This window comes from Eumetopias jubatus, unplaced genomic scaffold, assembly GCF_037043125.1.
Source record: "Eumetopias jubatus isolate StellerSeaLion01/CBP00866 unplaced genomic scaffold, mEumJub1_p1.0 scaffold_5, whole genome shotgun sequence".
Taxonomy (NCBI): Eukaryota; Metazoa; Chordata; class Mammalia; order Carnivora; family Otariidae; genus Eumetopias; species Eumetopias jubatus.
Window position 1 is genome coordinate 3682885 of NW_028274811.1, and position 11651 is coordinate 3694535.

At 35.4% G+C, this 11651-nt stretch overlaps 1 pseudogene; it reads left to right on the plus strand.

The window, feature by feature from the left end:
• The first annotated feature begins 6227 nt into the window (after positions 1-6227).
• On the plus strand, positions 6228-6499 carry LOC114202993 (anaphase-promoting complex subunit 13-like; annotated as a pseudogene).
• The last annotated feature ends 5152 nt before the right edge of the window (positions 6500-11651 follow it).

Genomic DNA, 11651 nt, shown 5'->3' on the forward strand with positions numbered 1-11651 from the left:
GCAAGAGGAGGGGAATTTGGAGGCAAAAGAGGTAAAGTGCCACCAGCAAGGTTGGAAGAAGATAAAAGTTCCTGGGGGCAAAGAAAGTGGACTCCCAGTCCTAAAGCTGGTCAGCTTGGATGGGGGAATAAACACATATTTTCTATACACCAACAAAAAGTGAACATAGGCAACCCATGTTGGGCTGGAGAAGACTGGGAACCTCCCCAAAACAAAAGGAGTTTCAGCAGCTGCTTGGGAATAGTCCTTAAAGTCCCTATCTTGAGGTAGATACACCAGATAACTGGCTCCAATTATCATAGCCATTAACCTAGAAGTGAATGAGGGAGAAAAACCCATACACAACAAGTGTCAGGAAACATTCATCCAGTTCTCTTAAAACATATTCTATATCTGACACACTAAAGAAGAAGCAAAAAAAAAGAGGAGATGAGTGACTCAGGAAAATAGAGGGAGACATGTACAGGATCTTGGCAGCAACCAGTTTACGAGAGAGGCAAGGTGGGGGCACAGAGAAAACATGACAGATCACAGGTGACTTGGTGGATTAACAGAAGTAGAAGGGTCGATGCTGCTGAAGTGATGACGGATTGAGGGGTAGATGGTAAGGAGAGGGGTGTCCTTAGGCCACCTAAAGGAGGATGGACTGATCAGCGTTTTGACACTGGACCGTAAGGGCCTGACCATATGGGATTTTGGTCCATTTTCCCTAACACTTACAAAAATAGTCTAATTTATAAACAGTATTGATGTTTAAGGACCTGTTAATGAGCCATTTTTCATCATCCTCCAGAGAACATTGAGGCCAGGCATTATTACAGAAAAGATGAGGTGCTTCTTTAAATCCTGCTGTCCAAATTGACTCCAATGTGTTAGCAGGCAAATCAAAAGGGAATCCTTTGGGACTGAGAAAGTTGATCCCATAGTCAATCCCTACAAAATGAGGAAAGTACACAACCATTACCAAAATCCCCCTCAGTTTCCAAATAGCATCACCTCAAGAATATTGCTGAAGTTTCCTGGGATTTAGAGAGGTGGGAGGTACCTCTCTTGACCACTCTGACACCTTTTTTCTAAGTGAGAAGGGATGTTGACCTCCTTTCACTTCCCTATTGCAACCTAAGCTACAACAGGTGCTGGTGAATGGAATTAATGCCACAAAAATTGGGACTTCTTTCCATTTTGAGGGAGCCAATATATTTGGTAACCAATAACAATATCATTTGTCAGCCTCTAGATCTAGTATGAATGAATGGGGTAGAGGTCCTGGCCCTTGTGAAGTAGGTACAGTAATTTTATACATCATAATACTCATCATATATCTAAGCTAGAAGTACTTTCAATCTCAGCTTGCACCACCCTCATAGCATATCTGTATGGTCACCAACCTAGAAACTCTCTTAGCCTCCTTGTTTTGGAGTTGTTTATGGAAGTTTTAGTGGATAGGCATTATTGTTTTAATTATTGGCCACTGATGACTGAAAATTTTCAGCCCTCTGTCCCCAGAGACAATAGATTGGTGCACGTAATTCTAATTTTGTAACCCTCTAATCTTGTGGATCATTCCTCTGGAGATTAGCCTTCATCCTGAAGTTTCATGGGCCCCATCTTGAGTCACCTCAATAACATGAACTCAGAAGAGGCAAAAGGGGCTCATTAGAAATAACAACAACAAAAGAAAATAAATGAATAAAACACTACTATAACTCAGTAAATTTCAGTTTTTAGGAACTTTGTGTGGGGAACAAGGAATCATATATATATATGGTACCACAGGCATTGTTTCAGAAAAATTAAATAAGATTCAGCCTATTACAAAAATTAGGTTTATCCTCATCGATAAATAATGACCCAACTAGCCATTGTTGAATATCTGTGTGGTATATTTCCATGCAGCTTTAAAAATCATCACCTGAGTTGGTGGCAGGGAGGCAGTACCATCATGTAAGAATAGAATAAGGCAGAGACCTAATCATCGCAATTCTTATATTCAATTGATAGAATAGTTCGATTAGTTGAGGAAATTTTCCGTGTCTTAATTTTCTAAATTTTTGATTTAGCAACCAATTATTTTGTTGTTCTTTATAAGTGGTTTTGCAATTTTCTTTGAGCATATAGGCTTATTTTTAAATTGTTAAGTTTTTTCGGGTTAGGAAAATAATGAAGATACCAGCTGAAAATTTTTTAGAACATGAAAACTTTTGATTAAAAAGATGATCCCAAAGGAAAATATATTTGTACTTGCCTGCATTAATACAGAATATCATGCCCTCCAGCTGTTTTTCTGAACTAATCAATTGAATGATCACATTGAGTCCCAGTGAATATATCTTTTTTGATAATTATTAATTAATGTTTTGTTTTTCAAAATTTTTAAATTAACTCATTGGTTAAAGTCTTATGCTCACTTTGAATACTTTTTTTTTCAACCTATAGAACAGTCTCATTATCATTCATGCAAAAGTTTGATTTGTTAAGGAAAATGTTTTTATTTTAATATCTTAATCTTTGAACTGTATTAATCAACAAAAAATTATGTCATGAGTTTTCTTTCCTTTTTAAAGGAAATTTTATGTTTTTATGATTTTAAAAGTCAGGAATGCTTATAATAAAAGTATTTGAAAATTTAAGAAAAAGGTCAAGGAATAGATAAAATTATATCAATTTATTTGACACACAGAGAGAGATAGCAAGATAGAGAGCACAGCAGAGGGAGTGGCTGGCAGAGGGAGAAACAGGCTACCCACTGAACAGGGAGCCTCACACGGGACTCAATCCCACAACCCTGAGATCATGACCCGAGACAAAGCCTGACACCCAACTGACTGAGCCACTCAGGCGCCTGGTCTAGGAATTTTTATTCATGATTTTGTAATTAACCCTGGGCATATAGGGTTATTTTAAAAATATTAAATGTTTTTTTGTTGTTGCATTTTTGTTTTGTTTTGGTTTTTTTTTTTATTGCTTGGAGTTTTTTTTTAATTAATTAATTAATTATTATTATTTTTAATGTAGTGTTCCGTGATTCATTGTTTGCCTATAACACCCAGTGCTCCATGCAATACATGCCCTCCTTAATACCCATCACTGGGCTAACCCATTCCCCCCTCCTTCCTCTCTAAAACCCTGTTTGTTTCTCAGAGTCCATAGTCTCATGGTTCATCTCCCCCTCCGATTCTCCCCCTTCATTAACACTCGCCATAGCACATACCCTCCCCAGTGTCTATCACCCAACCATCCCATCCCTCCCACCCCCCCACAACTCCAGCAACCCTCAGTTTGTTTCCTGAGATTAAGAATTCTTCATATCAGTGAGATCAAATGATACTTGTCTTTCTCTGATTGACTTATTTCGCTTAGCATAATACCCTCTAGTTCCATCCACGTCATTGCAAATGCAAGATTTCGGTTTTGTTTTTTTTTGTTTTGTTTTTTTTTGATGGCGGCATAATATTCTGTTGTATATATATATACACCACATCTTCTTTATCCATTCATCTGTTGATGAACATCTTGGCTCTTTCCACGGTTTGGCTATTGTGGACATTGCTGCTATAAACATTGGGGTGCACATACCCCTTCAGATCACTACATTTGTATCTTTGGGGTAAATACCCAGTAGTGCAATTGCTGGATCATATGGTAGCTCTATTTTCAAATTTCTGAGGAACCTCCATACTGTTTTCCAGAGTGGCTGCACCAGCTTGCATTCCCACCAACAGTGTAGGAGGGTTCCCCTTTCTCCACATCCCCGCCAACATCTGTCATTTCCTGACTTGTTCATTGTAGCCATGCTGACTAGTGTGAGGTGATATCTCATTGAGGTTTTGATTTGGATTTCCCTGATGCCAAGGGATGTTGAGCACTTTTTCATTTGCCTGTTGGCCATTTGGATGTCTTCTTTGGAAAAAATGTCTGTTCATGTCTTCTGCCCATTTCTTGATTGGATCATTTGTTCTTTGGGTGTTGAGTTTGATAAGTTCTTTATAGATTTTGGATACTAGCCCTTTATCTGATATGTCATTTGCAAATATCTTCTCCCATTCTGTCGGTTGTCTTTTGGTTTTGTGGACTGTTTCCTTTGCTATGCAAAAGCTTTTTATCTTGATGAAGTCCCAATAGTTCAATTTTGCCCTTGCTTCCCTTGCCTTTGGTGATGTCTCTAGGAAGAAGTTCCTGTGGTTGAGGTCGAAGAGGTTACTGCCTGTGTTCTCCTCTAGGATTTTGATGGACTCCTGTCTCACATTTAGGTATTCAAACCATTTTGAGTCTATTTTTATGTGTAGTATAAGGAAATGGTCAGGTTTCATTCTTCTGCACGTGGCTGTCCAATTTTCCCAACACCATTTGTTGAAGATACTTTTTTCCATTGGAATTCTTTCCTGTTTGTCAAAGATTAGTTGACCATAGAATTGAGGGTCCATTTCTGGGCTCTCTATTCTGTTCCATTGATCTATGTGTCTGTTTTTGTGCCAGTACCATACTGTCTTGATGATGACAGCTTTGTAATAGAGCTTGAAGTCCGGAATTGTGATGCCACCAGCTTTGCTTTTCTTTTTCAAGATTCCTCTGGCTATTTGGGGTCTTTTCTGGTTCCATTCAAATTTTAGGATTATTTGCTACATTTCTTTGAAAAAAGTTGATGGTATTTTGATAAGGATTGCATTAAATGTGTAGATTGCTCTAGGTAGCATTGACATCTTCACAATATTTGTTCGTCCAATCCATGAGCATGGAACATTTTTCCATTTCTTTGTGTCTTCCTCAATTTCTTTCATGAGTATTTTATAGTTTATAGTTTTCTGAGTACAGATTCTTTGCCTCTTTGGTTAGATTTATTCCTAGGTATCTTATAGTTTTGGGTGCAGTTGTAAATGGGATCAACTCCTTAATTTGTCTCTCTTCTGTCTTGTTGTTGCTGTATGGGAATACCACTGATTTCTGTGCATTGGTTTTATATTCTGCCACTTTACTGAATTTCTGTATGAGTTCTGGCAGTTTTGGAGTCTTTTGGCTTTTCTACATAAATTATCATATCATCTGCAAAGAGTGAGAGTTTGACTTTGCTGATTTAGGGATTAGGAAATTAGCATATACCTGTGAAGACATTTTGGAATACAAATCCCTTTTCAATTAACATATGATAGTAGTGCTTAATATATTTTTAGCTGCTTGCATTATAGCTGATACTATGACTTTCATCTCTTTTCATTAAGTAAACACAATATATTTCCTTCCAATGAATATTTCTTCTTTTGATACCTATTTTACACATTCTTATTGTTTTTAATTTTTCAGTCATTTTCAAAACTGATAAGACATCTGAAACTAATATAACACTGTATGTTAATTATGTTTGAAAATTTAAAGCTAACTGATTAAAGACTTAAGCCTATATTGCATATGATTTTTATTTTCAACTATAGAACAGGCTCATTATGATGAATTCTCACAAATATTCACATTGACTAATGGCATTTGACCTATCTGTGCCTGTCAGATTACTTAAGTAATTAAAAATAATTCACAGTTGGTTAAACTGAGAGGTTTATTCTACTCCGTTTCCTTTTCTATGGGAGATTCCAGAAAGTTCCTTATCTACAGCAGCTTTCAATTTGCCTAGGGCTGTGAGGAGGAGATTAAAAGCAAGAATAATGATCTCAAGACACAGTTAGTTGCCATTTCATCCAGAATATTACTGGACAGTTGCTGAATACTGAAACAATAATGACAAAGCCCACCCACACAGCTCATGTGATTATGTATTAAAGGTTTTCCCAGACATTAAGGTTGGGAAATAATCTTACCACCAAATTCTCCCCAATACCTAAAATGTTCCTCTTTATGTGTCACTTTCAGCTGCAGTCATGGCAACGTTTTTCACCAACACTGACAGTTCTTTTTTTTTTAACTGTATTTTTTAGTAATTTTAAAAGACAGCTTGTAAACGTGATTAAGATATATACAGATATCAATACAATGAATACTATTGTACCCCTCTTCTGTCCTGAACAATTTTCTCCTTCCTGAGAGGTATCTGCCATCTTGATCACTATGCTAATCTTCTCCTTACATATTACCATTGCAAAGTATTTTCGCCATCTGCAACCAGGGGGATTAAAACAAAAACAAATCAAAAAGTTATTCAAGGGTCACGTGATGCTGAGAGGGAGCCTTGTGGAGGCGGGTGCAGCCCTGGGTCCGGCCCGGATCTGACAAGATCAAAGCTGCAGGAGAATGGACAGTGAGGTACAGAGAGATGGAAGGATCTTGGACTTGATTGACGATGCTTGGTGAGAAGACAAGCTGCCCTATGAGGATGTTGCAATACCACAGGTAAACTGTAATATGTGCCAAGGATGGTGGGTTAAAGAATGAGCTTCCTGAACCTGAACAGGACAACGGTGGCACGACAGAATCTGTTAAAGAACAAGAAATGAAGTGGACCGACTTGGCCTTTCAGTATCTCCATGAGAATGTTCCCCCTATAAGAAACTAATACCTGGCTCCTTCTTCATGGACAGATTTTTGAAAAATACATAAATACAAAATGTTAAAAAAATTATTCAAAATTCACAAGATTAAATAATTATTCAAAACTTAAATAATTATAATTTTTATGATTTCAAAACATTTCCTTAGTTTATGTCACATATACTTTTAAAGTTAGTAAGCTTAAAGCTGCACTAAGACTTTCCAGAGCCCCCTCATTATTCTATACTCTCCTCATCAGTCTAGAAATGTGACAATTGCATCACAACCTTGCAATTTTTTATGTTTGTTTGTGGTTTGTTTGTGGTTCAGTTTTGGAAGAGAGTGTCAAACTTGTGCCTACAAAGTGATAGCACATTTTCCTATTTACCAGTGTGATTGTCCTCTTTAATATTTGGGTGTCCTTTTATGTTGTGTTTTTTTATGCCTTCTGATAATTTTTCTATTAGCCTGCTTGCATTTTTCTTTATTTGTAGGGATTTGAAAACCTCATTATTTGGATAATAACCTATTCTCAGTTACATGTGCTATAATTCTCATTGACCAAATGAGTATTTGTCTCTTCTTTTCCTGAAAAATATAATAATTTGATTCACAGATGTTCCCTGCTCCTCTGTAGTCAATCCCCTCCCTTGTGACTCCCTCCAACCACTGTTCTGACTTCTCTGCTACCTTTCCTATGGACAAGAATAGCTTTTCCAAAATGTCATTTTTATATGGATTCATACCATATGTACCCTTTGTTTCTGATTCTTGTGGATATCTGATTAGATATTTTCCAGAACTCCAGCTCTATCACCCTTGTATCAGATATATAAATGATTCTTAACCCACAACAATAAAGTAGACTTTTAGTTTTTACTTTTTTAAAACATATATTTTTACTAGGGGCTGCCCAAATATGCTAAAGGTACTTAAAGTTCAACACTTTCACTTAATTAAAAAAAAATCACCTTTCTTAAGAGTTATATCAACTGTGAATCAGAAAAAGGAAAATACTTCCTTCTCATTTTTCATGGTGCTGTCTCATTTTGTTTTTCATAAAATCTTTTAGACCAATAGCCTGTGAGAACTGAGACACCCTCTAGTCCCAGATCTTAACTACCTGGGTAGTTACATATGGGTACATACATCAAAGGTAGCGTATGTCAACATACTTTTACCATTTGTTCCAGGAAGAGTTTAATATAGAAATATGCTAAAAAATGAATTTATCTAATAATTACTATCCATCCAAACCTCTCTTAGGACAAAATGGTGTTCATGTGTATAAATGTCCTTTTCTCAGGACAATAAATCATCCACTGAGAAATTATTCCCCTCATTCTGTCCACCATTCTTAGTTACAATTCTTAACATAATTAAGAAAGAAAATGAAACCCTGAATCAGAGAGTCAAGTTTGAAAAAGAGTTTACTAACACAGTGTTCTTTGTTATATGAGATGTTTGCTTCATTCTATGATCTGTAACTGTGTTTTATGTTTCTTTCTTCTTTATTTGGAAATTTGTTACATAAAAGAATAGGTCAGTTTGCATAGTCCACTTGCTCCTCACTTTCATTCTTGAGATGCTGGGAGCTGAAAACTGGTGAGCCAGTTTCTACTGAACAATAATTTTAACAGCATTTCTGGCAACAAGATTGTGGCCCATGAGCATCAGGGCAGAGAGGTCTAACCCTACACCCCTGAGAACATGGCCTGGAGTGCAGCCCTTGTGCTTGGGCATCAGCACCCTTCAGCTCTCAGTCCCCCTTCCCTGGAGAGTTGCAGGTGAGTGGGAAGGAGGAACAGCCATGCTTGCCTTTACACTGGAGCCTAGCTCAGTAATCATTTTATTCCACAGAGTGTTCCAGGGCTTCAGCTCTTTTCCCATTTCCTGGACCAGAAAACATGAGGATTGTTCTCATTTTATGTGTCATTTTATCTCTGCCTTTCTGAATATGTTTCCCTTTTTATTTTAATTTTGATTTGTGTTTATGTAATATCCAAAAATGTCTGGAACTCAGCCATCTTCTCCTAAAGTACATGATCCCTAATTTCTCAAAATCTTTGTGATGATAAAATAATTCAATTAGAAAAAAATTATTTGTAAAATGTAAACAATATGAAGATGTTATAAATTACTGTCTTTAATTGATAATAATTGACATATTATGACATAAGTTTCAGGTGTGCAACATAATATTTTGGTATATAGATAGCAAATTGACCACCACAATAAGTTTAGTTAATATCCATCAGCACACATAATTACAATTTTTTCTTTTGATGAGAATTTTCAAAATGTACACACTTAACAACATTCAGTCATAATACATTATTAACTATGATCCCTATGTTGTACATTATATCCCCAGAACTTATTTATGTTTTAACTAGAAGTGTGTACCTTTTGATCATAGTCACCCATTTCAGCCACCACCCCAGTTCCACCTCTAGTGACCACCAATTTGTTCTCTATATTTACAAGTTCATAGGTCTTTTTGTTTGTTTGTTTAGATTTCATTCATAAGTGACATCATATGCTATTTGTTTCTGATTTATTTCACTGGGCATAATGCTCTGAGTTCCATCCATGTTGTTACAAATGGCAAGATTTCCTTTACAACTGAATAATATTCCACTGTTTATATATAACACATTTTCTTTGACCATTTATCTATCAATAGACAACTGAGTTGCTTATGTCTTGGATACTGTAAATAATGCTGCAAAAAACACTGCAGCATGGGAGTGCATATATCATTTTGAGTTAGTGTTTTAATTTCTTTTGGATAAATACACATAAGTAGAATTGCTGGATCATAGGGTACTCTTTTTTTTTTTTTGGTGGAATCTATATTGTTTTCCATAATGGCTACACCAATTTACATTCCCACTAATATTGTGCAAAGGTGTCCTTTTCTCCTCATCCTCATCAACACTTGTTCGTTCTTTCTTTCTTTCTTTCTTTCTTTCTTTCTTTCTTTCTTTCTTTCTTTCTTTCTCTTTCTTTCTTTCTTTCTTTCTTTCTTCCTTCCTTCCTTCCTTCCTTCCTTCCTTTTTCTTTCTTTCTTTCTTTCTTTCTTTCTTTCTTTCTTTCTTTCTTTCTTTCTTTCTTTCTTTCTTTTTCTTTCTTTCTTTCTTTCTTTCTTTCTTTCTTTCTTTCTTTCTTTCTTTCTTTCTTCTTTTTTTTTTATAATAGCTATTTTAACAGGTGTGAGGTAATGTCTCATTGTGGTTTTGATTTGCATTTCCCTGCTGATTAGCAATGTTAACCATAGTTTTATGTACCTGTTGACCACCTGTGTTTTCTGTGGAAAAATGTCTATTCTTCTTCTGCCCATTTTTTAATTGGATTTTTTTGGGGGGGAGCATTGAATGTTTTGTGTTTTTATATATACATATATTTTGGATATCAGCCCCTTAACAGATATGCAATTTGAAAATATTGTCTCCTATTTGGTACATTACTTTTTCATTTTTCTTGATGATTTCCTTTTTTGTACAGAACGTTTCAGTTTAATACAGCTCCACTTATTTATTTTTGCTTTTGTTATCTTGTTTTTGATGTCAAATAAAAAAATCGTTGCCAAGTCCAATGTCAAGGAGCTTATGACCTATGTTTTCTTTTGGAGTTTTATTGTTTCTGCTCTTACATTCAAGTCTTTAAGCCTTTTTTGAGTTAATTTTTGCATATGGTATAAAATAGTGATCCACATTTATTCTTTTAATGTGGGTGTTCAGTATTTCAAACACCATTTATTGAAAATGTTGTCCTCAGGGCACCTGGGTGGCTCAGTTTGTTAAGCAACTGCCTTCAGCTCAGGTCATGATCCCAGGGTCCTGGGACTGAGCCCCAAGTTGGGCTCCCTGCTCAGCAGGAGGCCTGCTTCTCCCTCTCCCTCTGCCTGCCTCTCTCTCTGCTTGTGTTCTCTCTCTGTCAAATAAATAAATGAAATCTTTAAAAAAAAAGTCTTCACTATATATGCATGGGTTTATATCTGGGCTCTGTCTCCTATTCCATTGACTTTGTACCTGTTTACAAGCCAATATCAAGCTTTTAAAATTAATATAGCTTTGTAATAAATTGGAAATTGGGAAAGATAATATCTCAGCTTTTTTTTTTATTGTGATGATTTTGGTTATTCAGAGTATTTTGTGGTTCCATACAAATTTTAGGATTCTTTTTTCCTATATCTGGGAAAAATACCACTGAAATTTTGATAAAGATTGCATTGACTCTGTAGATTGCTTTCAGTAGTATGGATATTTTAAAAATGTTAATTGTTCTAATCCATGAGCATGGTATACTTTTCCCTTCATTTGTGTGTTCAATTCCATTTATCATTTTGTAACACCTGAAGTACAGGTCTTTTACCTTCTTTGTTAAATTTACCCCTAGGTGTTTTACTTTTTTGAAGCAATTGTAAATGCAATTGTTCTTTGTTTGTTTGTTTTTCTTCTGAGGGCTCATTATCATTATTAAAAACACACCAGCATTATGCAGAAAATTTTGTATCCTGAAAATTTACTGTTTATGCATTAGTTCTAATAGCTTCTTGGTGACATCTTGAAGGATTTTATATATAATACCATGTCATCTGCAAATAGTGAACAGTTTTTCATTATCTTTTCTAATATGGATGCCTTTTTTTCTTTCTTTTTCATGCTCAGTTCTTTGAATAAAACATTCTAATAAAATGTTGAATAAAAGTAGCATGAGTGGGCAATATGCTCATTTTCTTATCTTAGAGGAAAATTTTGTAGCTTTTCACACTTAAATATAATGTTAGCTGTGGAGTTTTCATAAATGGACTTTATGATGTTCAGGTACATTTCCTCTATACATGCTTTATTGAGATTTTCTATCATGAAAGAATGCTGAATTTTGCCAAATATGTTTTTTTTCACCCAATAAGATTTTCATATGATTGTTATCATTAATTTATTAACATGGGGTATTACCTTGTTTGATTTGTCTATGTTGAGCCATCATTGAATCCCTGAAATAAACCCAACTTGATCATGATGTATAATCATCTTTAGGTATTGTTCAATTTATTTTGACAATTTTTGAGGGTTTTTACATCTATGTATTCATCAAGGATATTGGCCTCTAATTTTCTTCTTTCTTGACATCCCTGTCTGATTTTAGTATAATGGTAATGTTGTGCTCAT